This window comes from Chroicocephalus ridibundus, chromosome 2 (assembly GCF_963924245.1).
Source record: "Chroicocephalus ridibundus chromosome 2, bChrRid1.1, whole genome shotgun sequence".
NCBI classification, from domain to species: Eukaryota; Metazoa; Chordata; class Aves; order Charadriiformes; family Laridae; genus Chroicocephalus; species Chroicocephalus ridibundus.
The window spans coordinates 103,879,065-103,889,128 of record NC_086285.1 but is presented as its reverse complement, the minus strand read 5'-3'; positions in this window follow the sequence as shown (position 1 = coordinate 103,889,128).

Sequence of the window (10,064 nt, the reverse complement as noted above, 5' to 3'; positions counted from 1 at the left end):
CATCTTCCAGAACGAGAAAGAAGAGCAAGACAACTTGTATCTACAGCTATGAAGATAACTTTACATTTGAAAATGGTAAATATTTTAAGGTTCTCTTACCAAAAAAAACCCCAAACATCTCAAGTGATGACACTTTCACGCTCCCTCAGTTTTTTGTAGGAAAAAATTCTAGTCTTGGACCAGCTACCGAGAAGATACCATATGCCCAGACAGAAACTCTGCCTTAAAAAGCCAAAATCCCTGTCACATTTAGCTATGGTCAAAGAGGATACTCTTTTTCCGTAACGGGGGTTAGTAATCTGTCTAGCCACTGCAGCTAAATCCATCAGGAATGAGGAATCTTCAGCCGTGGGGATTGAGAGCCTCGTAGGAGCTAGGTTACGGTGGCAGGCTGTGCTGCAGCAACCGAGTAGAGGCTTTGTCCGCTGCTGCTTTTGTAGATTCTACTTTAAGCCGATGGGTGGTAGTACAGCCTAAAGGTGGTAGTACAGGCTCCAGCTCCAGCTGATCTCGGAGATTTAGGGAATTCTCTTTGCCTTCTTGCTTGACGTTACCTACGCACAAACTTTTAACACTGGTCATTTTTAGGATTTTGCAAAACAGTATCAGTAGTATTCAAATTACGCATGATGATCCATGTCTTAGAAGTGCTAATTAAGAGGCAAAGAAGAAAAAAGGGAAATGGAAGGTACTGCTCATGGGCAGTGCTGAACAACACTGGTGAGACTGCATGCAGTCACTTGTAGATAACCCAGTTTGAAAAAGAAAAATTGAAATAATGCCTTTGGAATTATACCAGACAAAACAAAAAGATAGGAAAAACAAAGTATCCTGTCTAAAATCCACATGGAAGACTCAAAACACAATTTAATTTTTGTCAGCTTCAATATTGGCTGTACATTATTTGATGGAGTATTATTTTAAGTAATAGAAAAAAGTCATTAAAATTATATAAATAGTTATAAAATATGATGTTTTCAGTCAAACGTGCTATCTATACAGGACCTTGAGTCTTGAAAAAAGCATATTGAAAATACAGGTACATAAATGAGCTGACAGAGCCAAGAAAATGAACTGAATGTTAGCAAGGATTCCTTTAGAGGGTTCTGAGTGAAAAGACAATGGGACAGAATTTGGCGGGGGGGAAGCACTTGCTGAGTATCAATGAAGAAAAGAAAGATAACACTCCAATTTGATTTATCATCTCCCAATGTTCAGAAATTGTAAGTTTCTTGAGAATAGGTTGACGCCTATGTTATTTAAAAATAAATTAATTGCCACCTGTTTCTTACGGGTGACACTGTCAGGATTTTCTTTACAAGCAAGTGGTCTAGAAGGCAACCTTTAAAAAAAAGAAAAAGCAATAGCTGGAATTCCCACAATCCTACGACTTTAAAACTGAGAGCTGGCACTGAGTAGGACAGGAGCATCTGAAAAGTTTCTCTGAAGGTGAGTCAATCTAAAAGGTTTGCAGAGAACTGCAGACTGGCGGAAAAGTTGGTTCAGATTGATTCATACCAAAAAAAAAAAAAAAAGAAAAGAAAAAAAAGGAATGGTAGGAGCCTCGTGCAGGAATGGGAGAGGCAGAAAACAGCATAGCCAGGAGATAAGCCAGGACAAATGCTACGGCGTAAAATTGCGGTGGCAGAGCTTTGAGCAGCACGAACAGATGAAGGCAAGATCCCTGAACCGGGAGGTATGAATGAAGATCCACAACAGACCTGACACGCATATGCAATTTTGTTACTTGTTCACAGTTTCTTTTTTTTGCCTCAGGGTACACTACTTCCAAGTACACAGTTTTAAGAGGGGCTTTAACAGGACTAGAAGAACTGTGAAAGGACAGTCTGGACCAGGCTGCCATTACTGTTTCTTTTATGAAAGCAGTAGGACTTGCAGGTAGAGTTTGCCAGACCATTAGACTGCTCTGCCTGCCAAGCCACACAGTCCAGCCCCAGCATTGACGTCCAGACACAGGGGTGAGGGGTGACACCCCTCTACTCCCTGGAGTCCCCCTGAGAAGGCAAGCAAAGCTGAATGACAGAGGGACATGTTCCTCCTGGTGGTGTCACCAGTGAGATGTGCAGCCAGGGAAGTGCCCTAGCGGAGTACTGGACTCCTTTTTCCACAAGTTGTCCTATGGAATTAGCATCTGTTTTCCTCACGCTTCTTTGATTAGGCCTTTCCTCCACAAGGAGGGCTTTGCAATTTGTTTGGAAGTGTGGAAGGAAAGAAGAACAAAAAATTAGGTGTTGGGAAGAACCTTCTTGTTGTCATTGCAGAGATGTCTGTGGGCGGTGCGTCCTGCTCAGATGCCTACTTCCAGTAACGTTTTATCAACTTCAGTACAATGATTCAACTGCTAGTGATAAGCGGTGCCCTTGTTCTTGGTGTCAGCGGTTGCTGGGAATTTTTTTGGAAGCGCGCTTGTTTTATCTAAAATCCAGTGTATTGGAAGACTGTTAAGGGAAAAATATTTATTGAGGGGAAAAGTACTAAAAATATAATTGAACAAAAATCGTATTTTCTTTCTGGATTTATTAGCTTGACTTTTCCTTGATTTAATTGTGTTTCTGTAGTCAAAGGAAGGAAAACACAACACAGTAATGCCAGAGAAATCTTGCCTAAGGAAAATCAACTCTAATGTTGTTAGCTGACAAGGTAGATGAGCAGTGTCATTGCAAACTCATTGCATGTACCAGTGAGGTAAGTCAAGACTCTGCCAAGAGTGTTGGATGAAACTATGAGGACACAGAATCAACAATAGAAGGAGATCAGCGAAAGCAGGCTAGATGACATTCCAGTGCCCATCTGAGTTTGCATTCCGGCACTCATTAGTTTGCACCATGGAACTGTCTCTGGGTGTGAAATGGATTCTTTTTGGATCAAATATAGCCAGAGACTTGCTCTAGGAGTTTATCTGACATGCTACAGTTGCTGTTGGGTATTCATTCCATGCTGCTGGCCTTGAGCTAGTCTTAAGTCAAGATGAAACTCAATGAAACATTTAGCTTGGACATCAGGTTTCTCCTTACAGATCTGACCCTGCTGTGATGAACTACTTGCTAAGACAGGCATAGCCCCAGGGTGGTAAACAGCACTCTTCAGGAGTATGAAGATTGAACCAAAGCTGTGTGAGGAACACAGATGTAATGGTGCTGGAGTTTATCTCTGAGGACCTGAATGGCTCACTAATATGGAAATGAAATTCATGCTGGGGAATTGCAAAGAGAAGAGCCTGATGTAAAGGTCAGGTAGGAAAGCTGCTAGAGAGGAGATGATGGAGGAGTGACATGGAGGAGCAGACATAGACCTTCTAACTGAACTCAGACATAATAAGGAAACGTACAGGAGATGTTAGCAAGGGCAGGTGACCCAGCGGGATGACAGAGATGCTGTTTGGTCTTACAGGGTAGGGTTAGGAAAGCCAAGGCCAACCTGGACTTGAATCTGGTGGGGGATGTGAAGGGTAACAGGAAAGGCTTCTAAGAGTACATAAACAGCACAAAGAAGACCAGGGAAAATGTGGCCCACTGCTGAATGCAGCAGGGCTCTGGTGACACGGGAGGCAGAAAAGGCTGAGGTAGTCGATGCCTTCTGTGCCTCAGTCTTCACTGGTAAGTCTTTACAGGGCTTGCCAGTACAAGAAAGATATGAACGTACTGGAGCGAGTCCAGTCTAGGGCCACAAAGACGATTACAGGACTGGAGCATTTCTCTTACGAGGAGAGGCTGAGAGACCTGGGACTGTTCAGCCTGGAGGGGATCTTATCAGCGTGTATAAATATCTGAAGGGAGGGAATGAAGGAGAAGGAGACAGACACTTCTCCGCAGTGCCCGCTGGTAGGACAAGAGGCAATGTATACAAAAATAAAGACTCCTTGCTAAATCACCTTCTCTGCTGCATCCCACATCCATTTTTTTTAACCTTGTTCCCACAAACTTCTTTTAATATCATCTAATTCTTGTATTGGAGGACACAATCAACAGTCATTAGACATCTGTGTTGCTCATCATCTTGTAATAATGTCTGTAACTTCCCTTTCCATGATCTCTTCTCTTGGCTGAAGAATCGTAGAATCATAGAATGGTTTGGGTTGGAAGGGACCTTAAAGATCATCTAGTTCCAACCCCCCTGCTGTGGGCAGGGACACCTCCCACTAGACCAGGCTGCTCAAAGCTCTGTTGTTTCGCGTATGAAGCTTCCATGCCCTTGTTGCCATTCTCTGATCTTTTTCCACTTCTGCTCTATTCTTTTGGAGATGAGGAAACCAGAACTGCCCGTGAAATTCAAGGCACAAGCAAATCAGAGGTTTAAACAGTACCACAATCACATTCTCTGCTGCCTTCTCTATTTCTTCTCTAGTTATTCCCAATATCAGATGTGCTTTTTTGTCTTCTTCTGAACATTTAAACCGACGTTTTCAGGACCTATCATAATCGTGTGATCTCATTCATGAGTAACTGCTCAAATTTACTTTCTGACTCATAAAATGGTTCATATACAAGGATATTTTAATGTAATGGCTAAATATGTGTCTGTTAAGCAGGAGGTGCTTCCAGTTAGTAGGATGATGGTTTTGATAAAACAAAGGTTGCTGCATATGTGGATCTGATATGAAAAGTAGCAGATTGCAGGGCTATGTACAAGGCGGTGAAACCGCAGATGCTGTGGAGTCAGTGTGTTTATGTATGGATGTACCTCCACTGGAGGTCAGCAGCTGGCCTCGTCACCTGACTCCTGTGTGTATTTGTGCTCACCTGGGCTGTCATTGGCATTTTCTTATCATTGCCGCAGAGCAGTGGTCCGGGAAAAATGGTGTTTAACCTCAGCCCGAGATACTGTGCTGTAGCAGAGCGCCTGTAAACTGTCCTAACACCACGCACCAGGTTCAGCCCACTGCAGCCTTGGAGGAGAAAGATAAAGCTTTGTAGCACTGACAGAAACTCTCTCTGGAATGCCCTCAGATCCTATTTTTGTGCCAGAAGTCCTTCCAGGGTACCCTCTCCTCCCCCTCTTTACCTTAGCCTCTCTGTACCCTGAGGCTGAGCTGCCCCTGCCCCTTGTAGAGCGATCGGGGCTGCACGTCTTTCTCCGTGGCAGGGTCCAGAGGAAGCACCCTGAGCATCTGCAGAGGTGGGAAGTGACACTTCTTATGGAAGCTCCTGCATGGACCTAGTTGAGAGCGACCATGCTGAGGGTTTTCCTCAGGTCCTTTTCTGAAGCTGGAACCCCAATAGTTCAGCCCATGTTGAGAAACATCCTGAGGCTGAAGTGGGCATTTCACTGCCGTGCTCTGGTGACATTTGTGCACTTGTACTCCCAGACATCTAGACGGTCAAGGACTGAGCCTGAAGAATGTCAGCTGGGGAGGGCGCTGGGCCCCTTGAGAGAAAGGCAGTGCCCGTGACGCACTCTCCTTTGGACAACAGTATTCCCACGTTTTGTCCCTAAACGCTTGGCTTTGAATCCAGCCCTTAAGATTGTTGTTGGTGATTAATCACGCGCTACTTTTATCTTGCAATGTGTAGGAAGAAGTTAAAGTCAGTGACTACTCTGCAGTGAGAGTCTCCTGTTTTCTGTGTGAGGGTTTTGTGGATGTGGCCGCCCAGTAGCAGCACAGTGCTGAGAAAAGACAAACAGCAGAAACAGCCTTGCTTTTGTACCCTTGCACCCTTTTGTACCCTCAGTTCTTTTCAGTCTCTTCAGAACCTGCGAGTTATGGCCAAACTAGAAAGCAGAGGTGAATATCGCCTCTTGCAATAAAAATTAACATATCCAGCTGTGTTAAAGTTAAATTTTTGTGACCTGCTACACAGCCTGGATTACATTACAGGGGAAACGGCATTACCAGTTTGGGTCCCACAAGCAAAGCCTGGCACAACTGGGACAGGAGGAATATTCTCAAATATTCTGCCATAATTTTTTGCCTCATTTTCCTTTTACCTCAATATGCAGTTTTCTACTTGCATTGATAGTCTGGTGCATCATTTTATTGTTCTCTCGTGGTTCTTAGAATCATAGAATCATAGAATCTTCATGGTTGGAAAGGACCTTTGAGATCATCGAGTCCAACGATACACACACAAAAAAAAAAAAAAGAAAAAAAACCCCAACAACCTACAATCTCTGCCCTTCAGAACATGCCCTGAAGTGCCCAATCTAGACGTTTCTTAAACACCTCTAGGGATGGTGACGCAACCACCTCCCTGGGCAGGCTGTTCCAGGGCCTGACCACTCTTTCAGTAAAGTAATTCCTCCTAATATCTAATCTAAACCTGCCCTGCTGCAACTTCAGACCATTTCCTCTGGTCCTGTCATTATTCACCTGGGAGAAGAGGCCAACCCCCACCTCTCTCCAACCTCCTTTCAGGTAGTTGTAGAGGGCAATGAGGTCTCCCCTCAGCCTCCTCTTCTCCAAGCTAAACATGCCCAGCTCCCTCAGCCTCTCCTCATATGACCTGGTCTCCAGACCCCTCACCAGCCTGGTAGCTCTCCTCTGGACACACTCCAGCACGTCAATGTCCCTCTTGTACAGAGGGGCTCAGAACTGAACACACCGTATATGATGTTATTCATATAGGATCTATTCATAAGAATGTTGTTGGTCCTTAGGGTCACTGGATAAGAGTCTCTGGGGAGAACAGATTTATTATATTTAGTTTTACTCACAAACGTTTTGTATGTATGGTTGGACTTACAGAGAAACTGCTTAGTGTTGTGTTTAAAAGAAGGCTGGGCGGCATACACGCCTCCTTGGCAGGGCTTACATATGACAGCCCTGTCAGATGGTTGTCTCGGTCTGTGCGGGAGCCTAATTGTACCTGATTCATAGCAAATGGTGGAATGAATTAATGATTCAAAACATTAATGATGACAGGCGTTTGTATCAACTGGACCCATCAGAGCGTGCACATGTGAAAAGGTTCATCTCAGGCCTTCTTAAATGTGTCTGAACCTGCCTGCAAGCAGGTGCGGATCTGCACAGGCAGCACTTGCGCTGCTGCTGGAACAGAAACCCGCAGGCTGAAATCCGTGGTGCTACTGGGGCCCTCACAACAGACAGTCCACTTGCCACATCTCCGCTTGCCAGGTGGAGATTGGTACCCAGCTGTGTGCAGGCAGACCTCTGGGAAGACAACAGGTAACCTGGGGTCTGCCTGGGGTTTCCTGCTCTGTCAAAAAGACATCTGTCTAGTCCTGAGCTTCTACAGATTTATTTGTATATGTCTGCCTGGTGGAAGCTACTGGAGAGCCTACATGGAGGCTGTCAGCACGTGTCTGTGAAGACACGTGGCTTTGTGAGACAAGAGGCAGCAGCACAGTCCCAGCTGGGCCTGGAAATTCACACTGCCAGTTCCACCACACTGGCCTTGCTGAGTCCACGTGCCCTGAAGCAGTCTGTTGGGAAGCCCAAGAGTGCCTGTGGCTACCCAGGGCTGATCACAATGTGAACAGCAGGTCACACAGGGCAGTGTTGGGGGACAGTGAAGAGAAACCGCTGGTGGGATGGGGTGCAGGAAGCTTCCAGAGGAGACAAGAAAGTGAAGCAGGACGTGGGTTTACGTATGGTGGCACCAGAGGAGGTTATGAGACTCCAAGCATTAGGGTCAGTCACATGAAGGTAAAGAGAAAGGGTTGATGCGGCTAGGTGAAATGGATTTGCTTTGGCGGGAGAAAAGGGAAGACGGGGTAGGAGGAGGAATCAGTTTTGTCATCTGAATGTCACATATTTGCTTGACACCAAAATTTTAGCCGCAGACTTTCAGGATGCAGATGAAATAGCTGTACTGCAGATGAATTAGCTCTAAAACTCCCTGATTGTTGTGATTCAAGCACTTCCTTTCAAATTGCATTTTTCCTTCTTATGTGCTCTATAACCTATTTCCAGAAAGAGTATTTATCACACCAGTCTTTAGTAGTTAAGTGTTACTTTTTCTAGCCAGCTGTTTTTGCTCTGTTTTCCTTTTAGCGTAAAGATGGAACAATTAAAAATGAGCCAATCCACATTGTACTTTTTGTGCGTCTTTTCCGGAAATGTTTAGTAGGTGTTGCTATAGGAGGCAGAATGCTGGACTCAAGATCTAATTGTGTTAGGGCATTTCTGTTCCTGTAAAATAGTTTCCAGTGCCCACTATTGGATAATACCAATGTCATCCTAGTGTTTTCTTTGCGTAAAGGGATCATGCAGTAATTAAACAAGCATGCATTTGGAGGAGCTCTGATACATCATAAAGCAAATGGGAAATCCCATTTGTTTCCATTCAGATTCCAGTATGTTCGATACTACCTGAAATTGGTAAAAAGATATTAATGATTTACAGCTTGCAAGTTTCCCTATCAGTGGCTTTTATTTAACGGCTTATTTTCAAAGACTTGATTACATTCTTAATTATTGCTGTACATACTTCCTCCAAATTTTCATCTGATAAGATCAGCAATAGTCGTTAGCGTGGAAATTTCATCAGCTAATGTTAAAATGCTAAAAAAGCCTAGCTCCCTTCTTCCTCTTTGTTTTTGTGTATCTCAGCTTACATTGCTTTCCAGTCTCTGATGAGTCATTGCATTTACTTTGGACTGATGCTTTTCGTATTTCATGCCTGAGCAGTGATTTTGATTTCCTTGTTTTCCGATCAGGAAAAGCACCATTTTTTTTCCTGTAGGTAACACTGGATTTTTGCCAGATTAGAGAAACCCTCTTTTCCAAGTTATGATTGCACAGGATGTTGTGAAAATCACAAGCAGGTGTCTCTGGTCACGTATGAAGATCTTGATACTGCTTTCTTAGTAGCAGTCCAGGTCCCGAGGGGATAACGCTTTATAATGCAGCTGAATGTTATAAAGATCTAAAACATAAACAGTATAAAATTTAACAATCAACTATGAGGATATAAATGAACGTTTCAAATACCAGAGACTCCCAGTTATGCAAATTTGAATTCCCTTCTACTCCTTGTCATGGCCATAGGGTGGCACAGGGTATTGCTGAGCACTGATGTATGTCCTAGGACTAGTGCAACCCAGAATTTCAAGCGTAGCAGAGCATTTTTAGAGGCTAGGCCCGTGGTTTGTTCACTCCTGCAGGCAAATAAAGCAACAGCTTTCACCTCCAGATAAAGGGCTCTGATTGATAGTACCAGCTCCAGCTCTCCACTCTGCTCTTCAGCCAACAGCCAACACTCTCAGGGCAGAGGGAATGGGAAAAGATTTCCATCTGCACCTTATCTGACGTCTTCCTCCTGCTCTGCTGCCTGCCTTGCTACCAGCGAAGGGAAGATGAGTGTGATCTCACACTCTGCGGTTTCCTCCTCTGGGTGGTGATCCCATCAGCGATAAGACAGTAACCCCCCCTCGGACGATGTTTCAGCCTCGCCAGTGAAGCAACCTCAGGAGGAGCAGTGTGTTAGTGAAGGGATGTTGTCTTCCCCACCTGCTGCTGCCGCTGGTTTAAAAAGGGAAAAAGAAAACCAAACCCAACATCTTTTTATTTCTGAGTTTTCCTTTCTTTTCTTGTCGTGGAGCTCAGCCTCCAGAGTCATACAAAGGATAATTAAAACCTGCTAAGCCAGCAGACTTGGCACAAAACCAAGTAGAACCTCAAAATTTTGAAAGGCGTTGTGAAAAATTGTGAAGGATTAGCCTCAGATGATTTTTTGTGACGAGGAAAGATGGAAGTTGGAAACACGTAACTGAATTATTGTTTGGAGAGGTGCAGCACTTCTGAAGTCAAATCAAAGCATCGTGTTCACCATAGTTGAAGTAGTTAATACTTGCCAGATTAGCTTGAGGTATTTCGATGTAGCGTGAAGATAACAGTGGCACACTGTGCTTGCGCAGATAAAATGAAGCGTATGCACATCCAAGTCTTTTTACAGAAATAAATAATGAGCACGGTTCCTGTTTAACCTGCAAAATCTTATGTTGCATTTTACTAATACTTTCTACAGGTTATGTAGTGCAGAAAGGGATTTTTTTAGACATAAAATGTAGTTATACTTCAAACTGCCTTGTCACTTGCCTGTTTCAACTTTACATACAGTAACTGGGTAAAACTTTAACAAGTA